At 37.4% G+C, this 21,514-nt stretch overlaps 1 protein-coding gene across 11 annotated transcripts in view; it reads right to left on the bottom strand.

The window, feature by feature from the left end:
• Positions 1-21,514, bottom strand: part of LOC127439309 (serine/threonine-protein kinase Nek7) — a 103,234-nt gene that overhangs the window by 64,088 nt on the left and 17,632 nt on the right. The window contains exon 1 of one of the 11 annotated variants that reach the window (XM_051695571.1): positions 15,347-15,532. The exons of 9 other annotated variants lie outside the window; for them this stretch is intronic. The gene's annotated coding sequence lies outside the window, so the exon portion shown is untranslated. Of the gene's footprint in view, positions 1-7,694; positions 7,821-15,346; positions 15,533-21,514 lie in introns of those variants that run through there. One more of the 11 variants, XM_051695573.1, reaches the window with a different exon arrangement.

The following is a 21,514-nucleotide window of genomic DNA, read 5'->3' as shown; positions in this document are numbered from 1 at the left end:
CAAATCCAATTGCAGAGAGACAGACCTGTATGGCTATTTGCAGAAACACAAGGTGTAGATGCTGAGCTTTTAAGTCAACATGCAACAGCGTTCACAACTCATTTTATGACCATAAATGACGTATTTCCAAGTGAAACAGGATATTCAACAAAAATAATAATAATTAGGATGGGACTTGATTCAATCCATTGGGAATTGACTGGATTGTGAAAAGTGGTCTCAATATGACAGGTGGTTGGAGGGATTAAAAAAAATAAAGGCCAAATATGCAACTGAAATTTCAAATATGAAATTTACGTGAACTTGACAACATTTTTTGTATTTCAAAATTTACGTGCTGTATATCATGTTTGGCTGCAGTTTTCCAGTGAAATGTCCAGCTGGGGGCGCCAAAAGAGAGTAAAATGGTGCCGTATTCAGATGCGGTTTTAAGGTGAATTTTAGATGTAAAAAATTTTTAAAACATCCCTCCCTAACCTAAAACTTTTGCCTGAACCTAACCAATAGTGTTTTAAAATATAAATGAAATGTTAAAAAAGACATCCTTACATCATCAATGCCTAAATCTAACCATAAGTGTTTTAAAATGCAGAAGCGAAATGAAAAATCACATTTTCTGAAGCAACTACATCATTTCCTGCCACTTCTATGACTCGTAATGTCACGTGTCAGCTTGAGATAATGGCAGGACTTGAACCGCGGCCCTCCAACTCTAAGTCCAACATCCTATCAGGTGAGCTACCGTGTAAGCTATCCATGTTAGAATAAGTGTATATGTAATAAATATGAAGGTGTCTGTAATAAAAGCATTAAAATGTATCGTTTTTCAAAAGATGTGTTAGAGTAAAATTGTGTCGATATCGTAATATAGCAGGTTCTGAGAAAAATACGAGAGAAAAATACGCATTTATAAAGTCATTATCAGCCATTAAAGTCATGATTTGAGTGAAAGTGAATAAAACACAGTTGTTGTAGCGCCTCTAGTGTTGATTTCACCTTGAAACTGCAGGGAATTGTACCTGGAGACACGTATAACAAGTTCTGCAAAAATGTATATAGAGTCACGTTTTCACTATGAGAGCAGGTTGGAAAATGCTAGTGAGGCGTTTTGCTGTCACTGTGAATGTTCGTTTTTCCCGACACTCATGCAGTGTAATGCTCATATGTGTAATTCTGCTTAATTATTAGGTTTTAACTGCTAAATAATACGTGTTAAAATGTGTAGTTGAAATGAAATTTCGAAAACCGTGACAGCTCGTATTATTTTACATGCAATTTCATGACAAAGGAAATTACATTTGTCTTTTTAAAATTAATTTGTCACCCCACATATTTAAAAGGTTTAAATGTGATTAAAATAGTTGTAAACAGAATATAAATCAAAATGTAGACTTTCACATGTACATGTGTATATTTATAGTGGCACCCCGTCCCGTTTAATACTCAAAAAAATCTGCTCACCTTGACTATAATGGGTGAATGATATGAGAAGATGGCCAGAGGTGTATTTCAGATATACTTTTAATGACTCTGTGTTGCCTCTTGTAGATTCATGAGCACAGAGGCAGATCAGTACCTCCACAGCGTGAGAGCTAGAGGATCTAATGGATTTATGAATGAATTACTCTTGTTTTAAAATCTCTACCCTCTACTTTCAGTTTTTATGACATCCCTTGAGAACTTTAAAATACTCATGATAACTTTTGGCAATTCTATAACCTGTAAGTTCATTTTGCTAGCTAATTACACTTTGACATCAACACCATAGATATCTAAATAGCAACCGCAAGACCGGAAGTTCCAAGACAACATTTTTAATATGGCTGCTCACTAGACTTGCAACGGTATCATAATTTTCACACTGGTGCGGTGTTCAAGTTCAAACCGACTAACACCAGTATTACTGCTGGTTGGACGCTAGGTGGTACTATGGGGTAATTTTCGTTAAGCAATAGCCTACATAATAACGCAACGCAGCTTGATTTCAAACTCTGAACTTTATTTTTTATTTGAACTAAAAACTGGAAAAAAAATAAGCACAATTAAAATTGTGGTGTTCAACTTTTTGAAATATGGCTTTTCAACAGTTGTGAAGGGTAACATCTCTTTGGAAACTAACCTTCTTCATCCATGCATTCCCTACCAGTCACAATATTTTTCACAATATGTTCACAATATTTTTATAAATAATAATAATAATAATAATAATAATAATAATAATATACATACATACATACATACATACATACATACATACATGCATACATGCATACATGCATACATGCATACATGCATACACACACACAGGCATCCAAAAGTTTGGAATAATGTACCGATTTTGCTCTTATGGAAAGAAATGTTTAAGTGGCATTCAGCTGATCACAATGTATATTCAGGATATTAATAACGTGAAATATTACTATTACAATTTGAAAAAAAATGTTCAGAACTTCTTAAACTACTTCAAAGTGTTCTCATCAAAAAATCCTCCACATACAGCAATGACAGCTTTGCAGGTCCTTGACATTCTAGCTGTCAGTTTGTCCAGATACTCAGGTGACATTTAAAAAAAAAAAAAAAAAAAAAAAAACGGACACGGAACAGCAATCAGAAAAGTGAAGTATGCCCTCGTGCTAGCCGAAACAGCTAAATTGTTTTAAAGGCAGAGCAAATTATTGCATTGTGAAGATTATGAATTTGTATACATATTTTCATTTGGAATAATGTGCACGATAAAATATTATTCACAATAAGACCAGGTATTCGTATTAGGAAAATAGGGTCAATTTTATTTTCATCCATAACATACGAACTTGGGCTTCTTTCCTTACAATTACATTTATTCATTAAGCAGACGCATTTATCCAAAGCGATTTACAAACTGAGGAAAAATACAACACAAGCGATTCATCTTAAGGAGACCGTAACACAAAAAGTGCTGCATTACAAAGTTTCAAATGCATTAGAAAAGTACTAGCCAAGACAAGAGATTAGAGTGCAACAAGATTTTAGATATGTGAGTGTGTGGTCAAGTGCTCATGAAAAAGCTGAGTCTTTAGTCATTTTTTGAAGACAGAGAGGGAGTCTGCTTCACCAATGGAGTTGAATTACAGTACACCTGAATTCACAGGAGAGTACTTGGGGGGCCTTTCTCAGCAAACATTGTTATAAGTGATTAATTGTGATTAATTAATCGACATCTCATTTAATTAACAATATTAAAATGTTTATCGATTGACAGCCCTAATATAAAATCGAGTAGAATGCAGAAGGATGTACAAAGTCATTGGACAATGGTGTCATGGGATGGCTTGCCCTCATTGGCGGTTAGTTCCACTTAAGTTTTAAACAGTTCAGATTGAGGCTGGCAGCAAGGCTTCCTTGACTGACCTATTCCATGTCAAAATGACTTTAGGGCATTTACACTTCCCATCCACAGCTCACCCAACCCTCTCTCAACACCCTCATTAACAGAATCAATTAAAGAGACGCCACATGACATCAGCACCAAAACAATAGGGTAGAATCATTACAAGAGCTGCACCTTCTTGAGACAAAACATATACACACTATATACACACACGCCCAGACCACACTCCTCCATCAACAACACCCAACTGTCTAGAGAAACATTCATTTGCGCTGTTTCCACCGGCTATTTATGGCGTCTACGAGTAACGTGGTTCTACAGCTGCGTCGCTTGTAAAAATTAACATACTGAAAAGGGGCCGCAGCAAACTAATGTAGGTATACATAGCTTTGCATGACAAAAGGGCCATTATGTGCAATGATGACAGTAGGCAACCTACTTGAAATGGAGGCCCAGGAGCTGCCTAACAATGTAAGCTGAAGTTTTGCTGTATAGTCGTAAGAGTCTTGAGACCACATTCTGGAGTGAGTAGGATGTAATTCAATAATTGATCTTAACTATTAACTATATATGAAATAAAAATGACAACACTGAATTTGAAAAATTACAACAATTTCAGTGGTTACAACAAACCTCTGTTTTAACTACACATTGTCATATGAACAACCAGTCAGCAACTGCACCGCCTGATTGAAGTCTCAGAGCATTACCTAACACAGTAACAGTTACTTATTTGATTGCGAGTTGGACATGAAAAAAGAGAAATATTGCACATCACTAAAACTAAAACTCATGAGTGTCATTTGTTGGGAACCACACTACACTGGTCCAGAGAAAATTTAGGAGAGACAGGCCACTTCTATTTTAATGAATGGGAGATACTGGAATACCCAACAGTCAACGGATGTAGAAAGGAAGTCCCACCTTACAGTTAAAAGAACCTTTTAGATACAGACATTGCCTGTCAATCAACTCGCTAACGTGCATGCGCATCAGCTATACAAGCCGGGAAAATTGTGAGTTTTAGCGTAACCTGAGGAAAAGAAGCACAATTTATGATTCCAATATTAGCACATTTTATTGCCGATTTGAAATATGTTCTTTGATCGTAATCTTGACCAACCGGTTTTGAGATTTCGGTCTCCTCCCATTCAAGTAGATAGGAGCTACACCGGCATGACTGGAAATAGCCTCCCAAGAGCATTCCAAAGATGGCCGACTTGCTAGAAAGACTTTGACTGGTCACTCTATGGTTTTAATTTTACTAAAAAGAACTGGCTCTTAAGGGTAAATTGTGTAGGAATCTGGCTACACTTGTCATGCTGTATGTTTAGAAAGAACCGGCTTATAAGAGTCATTCATTCAGGAACTGTGCCACACTGGTCGTGCTGTTTGTTTCACTCTGTAGATTTAAAAGAACCGACTCACTGAGTCATTCATTCTGGAATCACACTAAACTGGTAGCTCTTTGTTTCACGCTGTCAGTTTAAAAGAACTGACTCATGACAGTCATTCTTTTGCAAACTGCATTGGTCGCACTGTATGTTTTGTGCTGTAGATTCAAAAGCACAGGCTCACTAAAGTCAAACATTTAGGAACTGTAATACACTGGTCGTGTTGAGAAAAAAACGACTTTTAAGAGTAATACATCATGATGGCGCTGCAGATGGCTGCCTCGGTGTGGAGCTCCTCAGTTCTTTTGTTGTTTTTGTTTGTTTGTCCTGTGTTTAGTAATCTTTTTCCAGTCAGTTTTAACAGAGACGAACTGCTGAACATTCGACAGCATATACCAGACAATCTTTTCCCGGTTTTCGAATATTCAGACATTTTGCTAGACATTTTAGTTGGAGCCGCAGCTCTGCTGTTCAAGAGACGCAGGCAAGGGAGACGAGCTGGTGCGCTGGTCAAACTCCGTTGGCACGAATTTCGAACAGCGCTGCCGAGTATTCACTTAGCGAATCTCCGCTCTCTTCCTAACAAAACGGACGAACTACAACTCCTCACCCACACAAATAACCTTGAGCTGAACACACTCAAAACGTTGGAGATCATTGTGGACTTTAGGAGAAACACCCCAACACTGACCCCCTCACCATTGTAAACAGCACTGTGGCAGCAGTGGAGTCATTCAGGTTCCTGGGCACTACCATCTTACAGGACCTGAAGTGGGAGACCCACATTGACTCCATTGTGAAAAAGGCCCAGCAGAGGTTGTACTTCCTTCACCAGCTGAGGAAATTCAACCTGCCACAGGAGCTGCTGATACAGTTCTACTCAGCAGTCATTGAGTCTGTCCTCTGCACTTCAATAACTGTCTGGTTCGGTTCAGCTACGAAATCAGACATCAGAAGACTACAAAGGACAGTTCGGACTGCTGAGAGGATTACTGGCTGCCCCTTGCCCACCCTTCAAGAACTATACACTTCCAGAGTGAGGAAAAAGGCTGGAAAAATCACTCTGGACCCCACTCACCCTGCCCACTACCTTTTAGAACTTTTGCCTTCTGGCCAACGCTTCAGAGCTCTGAGCACCAGAACCGTCAGGCACAGGAACAGTTTTGTTCCCCTCAGGTTATTCATCTCATGAACAGTTAAATTGCCCCGTTGAGCAATAACTACGTGCAATACACAGTTTAGTCTTTTTATATTTATCCAACACATCCAACCCCTTATGCCATTTCATTCCTCTGGGGGAAAAAAAAAAAAAAAACAAAAAAAAAAAACATTTGCACTGTACATAACAGATTTGTATTTGCACTGTACAAAACAGATTGTATTAGATTTGCACTACCCATGTGTATGTGTGTATGTATGTGTGTGTCTGTACGTATGTGTATAATTAGTTTTCTTTTTTATTATTATCTATGTCTTGCTGCTGTTTTTATATTGTTGTACACTGGAATCTCCTGTCACCAAGACAAATTCCTTGTATGTGTAAGCATACTTGGCAATAAAGCTCATTCTGATTCTGTTCAGGGAACCGTACTACACTAATCAGGCTGTATGTTTTGCACTGTAGATTTAAAAAAAATAAAAAAATCCTTCATTCGGGAATCAGACTACACTAGCAGCTCTTTATGTTTCTCACTGTTGTATTAAAACAACCTGCTCATTACTAAGGCAGGTATTGATACAGATTTCCTTATTTGATTTGACTCTGATTCACAAGCTCTTGATTCAATTCAATGCCAATTTTGATTTGATATAGATTCATAAGTGTATATTTCATTAATAATATATTTTGCTTACATCTGAAAGGAATTCTCTCCCAGCTAATGCTGTTAATTATACTGGGGACGTTCTAAATTCATTTTACTAATTATTTACTTCATTAGCTTTTCCTCATTTTGGTCACATTTTAGCTTTTTAAAAAATGAATAAATCCATGTATTCTATAAAAAACAATTATGATATTATATTGAATATATTTATTTTGTTACGTGTTTCTTGATTCATTGCATAATTTGTAATATTCACAAGTATTTACATTGATTTGTTGAGCACATACTAAAAAAACGGAACTGTCTCTTTAAGAAAACCAGCTGTTCTGTAAAGAGCATCTGTAAGTAAACTTATGTTAACGAGAGAGATTCCAATGGCTTTATCTCATCTGCGCTATGCATGATTAGGATTAAATGTTTATTTTTTGTTGTTTTTGTTGTTCAACTGACTGTAGAGAACAGTAAGGGTATTAAAAGAGACATTATTCAATGACAAATGGGTTACGTGGATCTCGTCTTAGGAAAAACATTACACAAACCAACTTTTACTCTCAACACACAGTGGAAGGATCTCACTGCTGAACACTTCACCATATTACACAATCACTGGTGAGTGAAATATAAACATTTACCTGCTTGTTGCCAAATACATACATTTTTAATCGCATAGCACAAAATTTGGTAGCAAATGTGAGTGATTTTACTCTCATTGTAGGGTTGCACATAGAGTAAAAGATATATCTTGGGATTTAAGAATCAATATCGAGATCGTTCAAATGAAGATCGCAATACATCAGAATATCAATATTTTTACCCACCCCTACTCATAGTAATTTGTCTGGGAATTGGACTACACAGGTTAAGTTGTTTGTTTCACACTGTAGTTTCAAAAGAACAGGCCCATTACGGTCATTCATTCGAGAATTTGGAATACACTGGTCACGTTCTTTGTTTCAAGCTGTAAGTTCAGTAGCATCCAGTGCTGCCAGTTGAACTGTATTGCCAAAAACACTGTCAGAGTATTTTAATACGGGTGTTTGGTCTGGTTCTGAACAAGAACCGGTTCTCGGTTCCCAACCCTACAAAATTTGGACGGCAAAATACCTCTAATTTCCGTAGTTGGGGCCGTAGGCTGGTGGCTAGCGCACACGTGGATCCTTGGTGTTCATGTGGCCGATGCAATTTCAAATCCAGCTTGCAACATTTTCCAATCCCATTCTTCCCATAATTTCCTGTCCTATCTGTACGTTTCTAGAAATTAATTTGACAGAAAAGCCAGACATAAAATATGAAGGACTCCCCTGACATTCGCAAGGCACTGAAACAATGAAAAGGCTAAAAAATGGTTAACTTCAGATCATTTTCTAATTTTACATATTTAAATTTCTCATCTTTACAATATGAGATTTAACTCATAAGTACATCTCTGGGGCTAAACGATATCAATTAACTCATTACTTTCCTATCCCTGACCTTAACAGAGCTTCTGTACACTTCTTTGTGTGTGGGCATCCATCATAAGTTAATAACATAGCTTTTGTTATGTGGAAATTATGAGTAACTTGTAATTTTGCAATGCTTGTCAAATTGCAAATACACCAATATGTCAAATTCTGGATGCTGCAGTGATTTCTACAGAAAGCCACAACCACAGCACATACGAATATTTTAATCTACATATGCTGCATACTTCTGCATTGTCAAAAAGCAGGAAATTGTCTTCTGCTAATAAAAGAATAGATGCACCCTGTGCTCCCATATCCAGAATGACAAAAGTAGACCTAACCAAAACCAAACTTCCTACTGGTACCCTAGATAGCCCCACAGTGCCGTTTAAATGGTCGCAGTCTACTCTAGATGTCCTTTATTAGCATATCTGTAGCATCCTTTTTCATTTTTGAGAAAAGGAAAGATTTAACAAGAAGGGGAGGAGTGTTTTTTGTGGATCAAGGAGCGTGGTTGTTAACTAGCTCTGGACTTAAAATTAGCCTTTGCTCACAGGTGTTCAAGCGGACCAGAATCATATGCAGATGAATCAAAATCTGGATCAAGGAAACAGAGAAAGCCAACAGTAGAAAAGCATGGTATGAACTGCACATCAAAGGCTGCTTTGAGCCTCTGAATACAGTAAAAGTAGTGGCCATGATTATAAGAAACGAAGAAACCTCTCTTTTTTCAACCATGAGAGCAAAGTGTGGACCATCTGATCATCGCAGTCTTTGAGAAGAATCAAGTTAATGATTGAACAGTCCAATTAAAAAGGACCAAGATTTGCACAGTTATTTTAATCACTGCTGAAATGAAATGTAGGTATAGAAGTGTAAGTCACCATGAATAAACTCAGGATGTTTGAAGATTCAGGACATGATCCTGTCAATTCTGAAGCTATTTAATGATGCTGTTTTTTTTTTTATTTTGATTAGTCAAAATAGCTACATTTGATCTACTGTTTGACTAAAACGACAAAAAAGACATATAACTGACTTAACTGTGCAGACCGTGCAAACATATAAAAAAACTTTTTTTAAAAACCTAACCCCAAGTTTGACTATTAGTAAAAAAGATCAGTGCCTTGGCAAGCAGCCTTTGTATAAATGCATACACGAATAGAAATGCTCATGTACATTCTCATATTAATGAAAATGCATAATTTTTTTGCTTGAATATTAATCTCAATGAACTTTCACAAAGTAGTATGTAAAGTAACTAACACAACCTAATTGAATAATATTCTGCAAACAAATAAAAATGCTGCAGCCACTACTTCATCTAAAGGGCTGTTTTCTTCTAGTCTGCAACGATTGCATTTCCATAAGGAACCTGAGGGGAATAAAGTCTTGCAGTCTTGAGGGAGTCTCGACCGGCCATCCATATTCCAGCTCAGCACCTATTTATAGGCCTCCTTTACATTTTTCACTTTCACACTTTATAGGGTAATGATTATTTCTCAGCGGAAGTAAATAGCACAGCACAAATGGCCTCTGCATGTGAGGGCCAGCTTTGATTTATAGACACACACAAAGTAGTGCACAGGCCTTTGCCTTTAATACCTGACTCTCTTTTACGGTTAGTCTCAAAGGACCCTGAACCCTCTTTTGAGAATGCTATTGATCCCCAGTCTTTTTGGTGTGGTGGTCTTTTTGGATGGGTCAGGTTGTCCAACAATCACCTTTTCTAGATTTGATTTTTTTATTAGCTTTAATAATAATTACGTAGGATCTCTAAATTAATTTCCTTTAAATTACTGCCACAATAGAACACAAAAGGGGACAATTTTCAACTATTATTTTGGTGCAAAACACTTTTTTTGTGTTGTTTTTCCAAAGTTGAAGGGCCTATAACATAAGATATCTTAACATACAGTACTGTGCAAAAGTTTTAGGCACTTGTGAAACATGTTGCATATTGAGGGTGTCTTCAAAAATAATGACATAAATAGATTTCATTTATCACTTAATGTCATACAAAGCCCAGTAAACAAAAAAAAAAAAAAAAAGCTAAATCAATATTAAGTGTGACCACCTTTGCCTTTAAAATAGCACCAATCTACTAGGTTCACCTGGACACAGTTTTTCTTGGTTGTTGGCAGATAGGATGTTCAAAGCTTCTAGGAGAATTCAAAACAGTTCTTCTATCTATTTAGGCTGTCTCAATTGCTTCTGTCTCTTTATGTAATCTCAGACTGACTCGATGTTCAGTGGGGGGCTTTGTGGGGGCCATGACATCTCTTGCAGGACTTCTATTCTAATCTTTTCTATTTGCAAAAGGAATGTTTGAGAGTCTAACATTTATATATCCTATTCAGAAAAAAACTTTACTTTTGGTATCTTCATATATTAGGCCCTATATAGTTAAATACCAAAGATATGGGGCTCTCAGTGGCTCCATGAGTAAATTGTTAAATTTAATCCATTTTCAATGGTTGAAAACCACATGTGGGGCACATGGTATGAAGCTAGTTTTGTTCAACCACACAAAAGTCTGAAGTACAAATAATGTTGACACTAGAAATATACCTTTATTTATTCACAAATAAAGAATAAGCATCACATTTGGATCTTCTGACAATAACAATTTCTAGTTTTGCGATTTCAGAAATGTACATCTGCACAGCCCTTGAACTATCCGAACTAAACCATCTAGGCTAGCTGATGAGTGGTTCAGACGACCCACCAGAAAGTCACTTTAAAAATATGTAGTTTTGCACATCTCTACTTGGGCTGGGCGACAGGACAATGTTATCGGATATCGACGATATCTTACAAAGATCCAGATGCCAATTGCGTAGGTCTGGGCGATATGGCAAAAAAATAAAATCTCGATTTTTGTTCAATTTTCCTACATTTAAAGGTATTTTTCAAAAAAGTAACTCAACATGATTCAAATAACATGTTCCTTATTAGAATGCAAGTCAACCTGGTTAGAATAATCAAAGTTTTTGCATTATAGAAAACAAAGGTGTGTAACAGAAATGCACAAAAAAAAGTGCAACACAGAAAGTTGTCAACAGCGTAAAAGTACAATAAATTAAAATCGTATTTATTTAAAATAACACTGATGTTCAGAAATAATAGTATAAAATAAGAAAACTACAAAATACCTCAAAGCCAATTTAGGTATTATTTTTATCTAAATCAAGTCCATCTAGAAAGTGGTCTACAAATCAATATCTAAAAATAGTCATGTTTATCTAAAAAGTATTTTTAGTATATCAATCAATTTGTATGTATCACCATAAACATATGCATACAGTCAGGGGCAGTGGTAGCTCAGTGGTTCAAGGCTTCTGGTTACTGATCAGAAGGTCAGGGGTTCAAGCCCCAACACCGCCAAGATGCCACTGTTGGGCCTTTGAGCAAGGCCCTCGACCCTATCTGCTCCAGGGGCACCATATCATGACTGACCCTGCACCCTGACCCCAGCTTAGCTGGGATATGTGAAAACAAAGAAATTTCACTGTATATATGAAAATGTATGACAATAATAAAGGCTTTCTTTTTTCAGTCCAGATATCAGAAAAATGTCAGTGCAAGAAGCAAAAAGCTCAGTTAAAAATAATGACGTTAGTCAGTGCTGTGAGCACGTGGCACCCTCTAGCGGTACACGCTGAGCTCTGTTTGTCAAAATGATTGCTTCACATGCTGAGCTCTGTTTGTCAAAATGATCGCTTCACTTCCTAAATGTTGGCTATAAATGCAGTACATTTGAAACACGTCAGAAAACAAAGCAATAATTAGCGATCTATCTGAATCAACATGGTTAAAGGAGATGTGGATGATTCTCCCATTTATAGTCTTTCCATTATATGATTTTATATGAAGCACCCATAACTGCCATGTTCTAACACTATTATAAACACATGCATTTCTTTTGACATATTAGAAAATGTAGCTTAGTGCTTTATGACTTATACAACTTACACAGAACATAGTTATTGTTTGACGAAGCTGGTGTAAACATGCATGAAGGACAAAGTCTACCTACAATCACACTGTACAGGAAATATTACCGGCTTTTATATCGGTCTCCATGTTGTTAATCTATGTTACATTACAGCGAGCAGCCCGCATATTTCCACATATGTTCAGTTTATCAGATTGAGGGTGGCATCAAGCCAAGTCTTGTGAACATTTGTTTTTCACTTTTATATTCAGCCATTGGTGGATTGACAATGTATCCGACTACAGCGTCTGCTAATATTTTATGCAAAACCTCAATTCAATGATTTGAAAAAAATAAAATAGTGTCAAAGACGTAAATTTGAATTAATAAAAAAAAAAAAAAAAAAAAACAGCTCTACGATTGCGACACTCAATTGACAGACGATGATCGACAATATCAGGAAATGTCAAAATCATGGATCTGGGAAGGCATCTTTATATGACAGTAGCCCAGGGTGTGAAACTAGCACCCACCATCTGAAAAATGTGACGAGGCTGATTTCAGTCCACAAGCTCCTTGCCCAAATGTATTTCATGCACGGGTAATTTTGCTCATCTACCTGCAACAGGTGGTTGACCCTTAAGACATCTCGGAGTGACACGACAAAAAAAAAAAACACTGTTAGTCACAAAGACACGCGCTTGAAGAAACACATTTTATTTGTATTTTTCTCTCAATTTGGAATGCCCAATTCCCACTACTTAGTAGGTCCTCATGGTGGTGCGGTTACTCACCTCAATCCGCGTGGCAGAGGACAAGTCTCAGTTGCCTCCGCTTCCGAGACAGTCAATCCGTGCATCTTATCACGTGGCTCATTGTGCATGACACTGCGGAGACTCACAGCATGTGGAGGCTCGTGCTACTCTCAGCGATAAACACAACTTACCACGCACCCCATTGAGTGCGAGAACCACTTAAATCACTACCACGAGGAGTTTACTCCATGTGACTCTACACTCCCTAGCAACTGGGCCAATTTGGTTGCTTAGGAGACCTGGCTGGAGTCGCTCAGCATGGCCTGGATTCGAACTCGCGACTCCAGGGGTGGTAGTCAGCGTCAATACTCGCTTAACTACCCAGGCCCCCAAGAAACACACTTCATTATATTTTTAAGAACAGGCAAAAGAAAAGCCGTCAATGCTTGTATCTGATTCGCTGTTTGTTCAGAGGCGTGCAGAAAGAACCTGTCTTGTGGAACACGCATGTAGGCGTGCAGCACGAACCTGTCTCGTGGAACACGCATGTAGGCGTGCAGCGTGAGCCTGTCGTGGAACAAGAGCATGTAAAGAGTTTTCACTCTTTTTTTTCCTGTTTTATTCATCTAAAATTTTTTTGCCTGAATAATGTCGTCTGTGAGAATGCTGCAAATGATCTCCGATCATCTCAGGAGGTGCTGGGAGTTTAGTTCGCTTTATTTCCACGGAGCAGTTCGCGGTTAACATGCATTGTGAACGCAACTCTGCAGGTTCAGTATCAGTATAAGGTATTATTATCTTTACATTTATAATTGTCTTTAGTTCTTAATCTGTAGGCTATTAGTAATTTTCCACCTGTGTTGTCGTTGACAAACAGAGAGATACTTGCATGATGGCAAATGGAGCAGTTGGAGGTGATAAATGTTTAAATAAGGTGGTTAAATAAGATTTTTTTGATCACTTCGTTATTTTATTGCTTTTTTCGTATAAAGTGCAATTCAAATTTAGAAACGTCTTTTGTTCATGTTTTTCATGTTTCAATAAATTAATTTAAGGCAAAATAAAGCAAAAATATTTACCGACCCTCAGCAAGGGGGTTGATGATATAATTGTATAATCGCAATATTTTTTAAGGCAATTATCGATAAAATATTTTTTTCATATCGCCCAGCCCTAATCTCCACCAAACAAAAGCAACGTCTTCTAAAAAGTAGCAGTGTGCATATGTGTATGTCTTATCCAAGTTGGTCTCTCTCAATTAGCACACATATAGAACATTAGGCATGGCGTAGGAGGCTGGAGTGTGTGCAGGTGTAATGGTCCACTTTATGTATCCTTGAGTCAAAAGGACGAGGCTCAGAGGACCTGGCAGGGCAGCAATAGACCCGAGCCACGTCGCCCGACTGCCAATTGTGTGTCTCCTCTCGAGGGCCAGTTTGATGAATCAGTTCTGGGCTCGAGCTTTTGTGAGCGTGCTGTCAAGCCTGCAGGTGCCTTACAGTGGAGGGTCTGAGAGGGAACAGTTAATTACCCTGCAGGGGCACACATCCCCCGAACGCCGTTTGATGTGCAGAGCTCTAGCATAGAGAAGAGAGACCTAAAGTGATGCAAATAATCCATTAGAGGTAACTTGACTAGTCTGTATATCTGCGCAAAGATGACCGATTTGAATAACACGAGATGCAGAAAAAACATTTCATCTGAAGCATTGAAAACATTTAGGCCTCTTATAATTAGTGAGAGGTGTTTCTGTGCTTATTTGCTTATGTCTGTATAGCCTTTGTACAAACTTTGCCAAAAGCATTATTCAGATGAAACTAGTTTCCCCTGAGGAGGTTAGGTAAATGTGTATATTTCAGACATTTTGTTATGATTTCAACAGTGTCAGATTCAAACATTTCTGCATTTTCCTCACTCAACCTCTGTGAAAATTACCTACTGTTTATCATTCTCTGAGAAATCTTATTACTGTATCCAAATCAATACTATATGAAATGAAATAGCATATGTTGATAAGTGTAACTTTGGCAAACTAACCCATCAGAGTAGTGTTAATGTCATAGAAAACAAGGTAACTCTGTTTAACGCAAGGACAAAACAGCACTGTGTCTTTGCAGACATAACTGCCATGTAAAAACTATTCCACTGTGTAAACATCACAACCACACACACTGTGGCCATTGTGCCAGACCATCCTTTACAACTATTGCACAAAATGAGTTTACGCAACTTCTACCAGTGGAAAAAGTGAGGAAACCCACCCTGATCGTAAATATAAATAAATAGCCATAAGGTTTTACGCTGAAAAGTCAAGACAACGTTTGAGACCCACAGACGTTAGGTTTCTTTTCTAAATGCAGGTAACTGCAGCTGCCATGGCAAATTCTAAGGGCTTTTAAGAGAACACTATAAGAGAGTAAGCCTAAAATGAGCATGGATTATGAACGAACACATTGTCAATACAGTAGTCATGGAAGAAACAGAGAATAGGCTAGATGATATATAGCACTTCTTAATACAGAGCCATACAACAAATATTCTGTTTCACTCTACAATTAACAACAATAACTGACTTTAAAATGATGACTCTATTATCACATTGTTTACTGTTGACTTTACCTTGTATCCGGTCGAGCAGGTTTATGTCCAGATCTAATTATGCCAAAGTCAAGAAAGACCTTAGAGAAACTTCAAAGCCAAAAAACTCTTCATACACAGATTATAAAAAAATCATTTAATGCTGCTGCCTCTAATAGAACGACCTCACCGATCTTCTCCGAGTCTCAGTCAATAAACTGTGAATCAATGTTACTTCCTGATTGACTTCCAAAGCACAGCATGAAAGACATTCTTCTGAAAGATCTCAGCTAGATTGCACACACCTGCAGGCACCCATTTGACAGTGTCATGTAAAAAAAAAAAAAAAAAAAAAAAAAAAACTGCTGTCAAGGATAGGATCTAGGTAAAAGCAATTTTTAACAGAAACACAATAGCTCTGTTCCGAAACCTAGTGAGCTGCCTACCAAGACAGCTGTCTAGACTTACAAATATAAGAAACATTTGTACTGTATGTCACTGCACCAAAAGTAGGGTTGGAAACCAATAACCGGTTCCTTTGAATCTACAGTGCGAAACAATAGTGCCACTAGTGTAGTCCGGTTCCTGAATGAATGACTCATATAAAACACAATATTATGAATCTACAATGCTGAAACTTACAGCACGACCACTGTCTTTTTGAGTCAGTCCTTTTGAATCTACAGCACAAAACATACAATGGCACCAGTGTAGTCCGATATTAGAACAAATAACTCATGAGCCGAATCCTTTGAATCTACGACTCAAAACATATAGTGCAGCAAATGTACTCTGAACAAACTGTATTCCGAAAAAAGAAACTAAACACAAAAGCAAAACACAAAGCGCTACCTCCCGAACCAAGAACTCTTCAATCGGTTATTTTTAGGGGCCGTTTACACGACAACGTTTTCAACTAAAAACGGAAAACTTTTTATGCATTTTGGCTGTTCATTTACACGACAACAGCGTTTTGGGGCCTGAAAACGCAAACATTTGAAAACGGGTTTCAAAGTGCAAGTTTTTGAAAACGTATGTTTACACGTCTCTGTGTAAACATACAAAAAAAATGCGAATTTGTGAAAACGATGACGTCATGCGCATACGTATTACGTGTTCACTCTATAGGCATGCGCGCGAGTACTTCAAAACAATGTCTCGCGCATTCAAAACTACAGGACTGTGTTTGTACTGCTCAAGATTGAGTTTATTGACGCATCTCCAGCAAAGTGTAGATTTACTGCATCACTACTACGATCAGTGATCGCCATCTTCATTGTTTGCATTCACCGCTCTGTGGAAGCATGCTTATGTGCGCAGGCGCGTAGTGTTTCTTTACAAAGTGACATTGCCAACTACTGGCCTGGCATGCATAATACAGCGTTTTTAGTGGAGTGGTGATGGCGTAGTGAGCTAAAGCACATAACTTGTAATCAGGTTGCTGGTTCGATCCCCACAGCCACCACCATTGTGTCCTTGAGCAAAGCACTTAACTCCAGGTTGCTCCGGGGGAATTGTCCCTGTAATAAGTGCACTGTAAGTCCCTTTGGATAAAAGCGTCTGCCAAAATGCATAAATGTAAATGTAGTCGTTTTCGTGGATCCGTGTGAACGGGGATCGTTTTGACAACGTTGTCGTCTGTACGCAAAACTTTTCAAAAACGCAAAGGAAAAACTTTTCCGTTTTTAGTACATCGTTGTCGTGTAAACGTACCCTTAGTGAATGAAAAACTTACTGAACTGCAAATTATTCATTCCATCATGTCTGACTCTAAATTAATTAAAAATTACTACAGTGTAGGGATGTAACGGTGTTATTGTTTCACGAAATACTATGGTTTTAGAAAGAGACGGTTATCAAACCGTTGACATTTATAATTCATGGTATTACTTGGATTTTAGAAAAAAATTAATCTAAGTAAAGGAATGATAGTTTCCATTGTAAATATCAGTTCATTTAAGAGAGAATCAGCATCAGCATCACATAAACTTGCTAAAATAAATCCCTAAATTGGGATGTACGTCTCCTGTTTCACTGAACCGTCACTTAATTTTAAAAGACACAAGTGTGAACTGCATGGCAAGGAGAGCGCAGCGCACTGAAATGTCAAAGCCTCAACCATAATTTCCCTCCACCACGCGGCTGAAGTCCGCAATGTGTGAATATAATGGTTATTTGAAAGACCCACAAGGAATCATCAATGTTGATAGTCACCCAATTTGTAAACTCTGTTGAAAAAAAAAAAAGTGTGATCGGAATCGGAGCTGATCAAGATCGGAGCAGCAGTGTAGCTCCCTCCCTCTCTCTGCCTCTCGCTCACTCGCGTGCATGCGTATGGTGGAATTTAATAACCATCATAGCTCAACAAGATCACCCACGAGTGCAACAACGGCATGAAATGTGAACACCAGCGAAGTGGGAGGTCTACTGCATCTAAACAGTCTAAAGGAATGTTCCGGGTTCAATACAAGTTAAGCTCAATCGACAGCATTTGTGGCATAATACTGATTATCACTAAAATTTATTATGACTCGTCCATCCTTTTCTTTAAAAAAAGCAAAAATTAAGGTTCCAGTGAGGCACTTAAAACGAAAGTGAATGGGGACAACGAAAGTGAATGTGGGCAATTTTTGAAGGGTTTAAACTAGAACTGCAACAACTAATTGATAAAATCGATAATTATTGGTAATGAAAATCATTGACAACAAATTTAATTATCGATTAGTTGAATATATGCAGCCAGCACAGAGAAGCTCCGCCAGTGACGTCACTTTACAGCCCAGTGAAAATGTGTTGCATGATGAAACTCATTTGAAAAATTGAAGCGGAAAAAGCACGGCCCAAGATGTCCAGCGCACGAGAGCACTTTATAAACACTTCAAAGAAGATCATAATAAGCAAACAGTTTAATGTGAAGCGGTTGCTGCATCAGGTGCATCGAAAGAGTATGTGTGCTATTTAATGCGCTTAAGAGTTGTTTCTCTCCAGTGCATAACTTACATTTTACTGCTATTCACTGTGTTTTATAGTGTATACATGTTATGAATTAAAAATCAGGCACTTATTATCGCGTGTTTAGCAAAACTGTTTTTACCACATGCGAGTCTCAGTTAAACTTCACTGAGCAAACAAGCGCGCACATCCGCGTCAATCAAACCGATCACAATGGAGAAAGGGAGCACAATCATTTTGATTCAACTCATGCAACATCATACCGCACTTTCAGTTTCAATGTAATCAATGGTGCAGCTTTCATAAATGTCACGGTCATGTGCGCCAGTTTTTGAAGTGTTTTAGACTGTTTCTCATCACGTAACCGCATTTAATACAATGATCACCGTGATGAGAATTTTCAGCACAAGAGTGAATCTGCACTGTGTTTACAGACGATTGTACTATGTTAAACTGTATATAAAACTGAATATAATGTATAATAATGCTAATGCTAAGGGTCCTAATATATGATAGTCCTGATAGTGCCAAATATAATGTCTGATTTCACCAGTAAATGTATACTATGGCAAATATTATTTTACTGGATAAGCATGCACTACACTTAAAAATGTATTTTTGAAAAGAATACTTTAGAAGCATGCAATCAGTGACAATATGGTTTTAAAACTTACAGTATTAATTTAAAATACTTAACATGTATGTAATCAGTGACAGTGTACAAGCATGTGTATCTAACATAATTATGTATTTTTCAGCTGGGCAGAATTATTATTATTAATATTTCTATTCTGGTGTCACCATTGCCCTTTGCTGGGCTGATTTTTTGTCCCACTCCATCCCTGATGAATAATTTTACTCTTCAATGAACAGTACTTTATAAGTTTTACAAGTAATGGAAAGGAACTGTTTTGCATATGTCCTTAAAGTAATAATAATAGTAATAATAAAAATCAAACATAACTATTCAGGCTTTGTTCAAAGTTTGATGAGAGTATAGAATCATTCAGTACATTAAACCAAACGCCCTTTATCATTACTGTTTTTTAAACAATTACATTTTATTAAAATACAGAAAATGCTATTTATCCAATTAAACGATTAATTGAAAAAATAATCGAAGATCAATCGATTATCAAAATAATCATTAGTTGCAGCCCTAGTTTAAACGCAGAAATGTGAAGCTTCTAATTTTATAAAAGCACTTGCATTAATTCTTCTGTTAAAACTCATGTATTATTTGAGTTGTGAAGTTGTTTAAATTATCATTTTTACAGAAATTTTAAGGTTTTAGGGTTTGTTGGCATTACATCATGACAGCGAAGAGTTAAAATTGGCTGTAACTTTACACAGTGAAGGTTTGTAAGTGATTTCATTGCACTAAAATCATGTTAACACACATATTGTTTATGTCTTGTGGCTATACTTTAGAAACAGTGAGTATTTTAACACTCAAAAATTGCCTCCATTCACTTCCATTGTAAGTGCCTCACTGTAACTAAGATTTTTGCTATTTTTAAAGAAAAGGAGGAACGAGTCGAAATTCATTTTTGTGGTAATCATCACTTTGCCACAAATACTGTCGATTGAGCTTGACTTGTACTGAACCCAGAACATTCCTTTAATATTTTTAGAAACTTGCCAGTCAGACACAAGTCAGTCAGACACTTGTGGATATGCGTGACAAACAGATAGGAATTATGTTTTAATCTCGAATGTAAATCTGTATATTGTGTGGAAATACGCAAAGATCATGGAGATGTAGGTGCAAAACAGTACAAAAACGATTGGTTTTACTGTTATCATATAGGGGGAGAACAAGATGACAGGGGGATTTTTTTCCTGTCTTACCATTATTCAAATATTTCCAAACAGCATTTAAATTATGCATCATTTTTATTCATTTCACTTGCCATTGTTTTTCCTTCATTCACAAGACACACCTAATGGGAAATACCTGGGGGGGGAAAAAATCATATTTTAATATAGGCCTATGTATTATAATTTATAATGTTGCCTGCATTTCAAAAATCAGTTAGGGATAGCATCAACAAACTATAAATATTTCAAATGTAATTATTTATTCATCCAAAAAAAACCACATCATCACATCCTGGGCTATCATCTGGTCAGACGACTTGTTGCTATATTTTTCTAATAATTTTAGCAAGGCACCTTAATACCGTGATACCACAGTATTTTTTGTGAAGGTTATCGTACCGTGAACATTTCATTCCGTTACACCCCTATTACAGTGTTATGAATACTTGTGAGACTTACATTAGAGTAGTTACTGAAATGTTTATATAATAATGTGTAGTAAAAGATACACATTATTAGTTTTGTTGTAATTAGTGTTATTTTATAATAAATAAAAGGAGGAGGGGGCCTGGGCAGCTCAGCGAGTATTGACGCTGACTACCACCCCTGGAGTTGCGATTTCGAATCCAGGCTGTGCTGAGTGACTCCAGCCAGGTCTCCTAAGCAAACAAATTGGCCTGGTTGCTAGGGAGGGTAGAGTCACATGGGGTAACCTCCTCGTGGTCGCAATTAGGGGTTCTCGCTCTCAGTGGGGTGCGTGGTAAGTTGTGCGTGGATCGCGGAGAGTAGCATGAGCCTCCACATGCTGTGAGTCTACGCAGTGTCATGCACAATAGTGGAGCCACGCAATAAGATGCACAGATTGACTGTCTCAGAAGCGAAGGCAACTGAGACTTGTCCTCTACCACCCGGATTGAGGTGAGTTACCGCACCACCATGAGGACCTACCAAGTAGTGGGAACTGGGCATGCCAATTTGGGAGAAAAGAGCATTAAAAAAATCAAAAAATAAAAGAAGGATTTAATAAAATGCCTTAGTCTGAAGAAAATGTTCTGTTAAAATATTATATAATCTCATCATTTTGTAACAGGCTGCTATAGGGCAGTAAATCCTATATTAATTGCATTTATTCCAAATAGTTCTTCCTCAAAAGTACTAAAACTGTTAAGGAATCGAAATCAGAATCATTACACGATTCCCACCCCTAACCAAAAGGCAATTAAATTTATTTAAAACAAGAGTATTTTTTGTAGCTTAAAAACTGCTAGCATTTCAATGACAGACCAAATGTTTCCCTGCATGATACTGCTTGTTATTTGTGGCCTGAAGACCTCTGACTGTCCCCGTGACCCTGTGCGCTGAGACTCCATCCAATGTGGTCTAATGAGGATCAAGCCATGTCACTGAACACAAATTTCTCCAGCTAACCTCTGACCA

Source organism: Myxocyprinus asiaticus, chromosome 50 (assembly GCF_019703515.2).
Source record: "Myxocyprinus asiaticus isolate MX2 ecotype Aquarium Trade chromosome 50, UBuf_Myxa_2, whole genome shotgun sequence".
Classification (NCBI taxonomy): domain Eukaryota; kingdom Metazoa; phylum Chordata; class Actinopteri; order Cypriniformes; family Catostomidae; genus Myxocyprinus; species Myxocyprinus asiaticus.
Note: the sequence above shows the minus strand (reverse complement) of the source record. Positions and strands in the feature narration are given on the sequence as shown.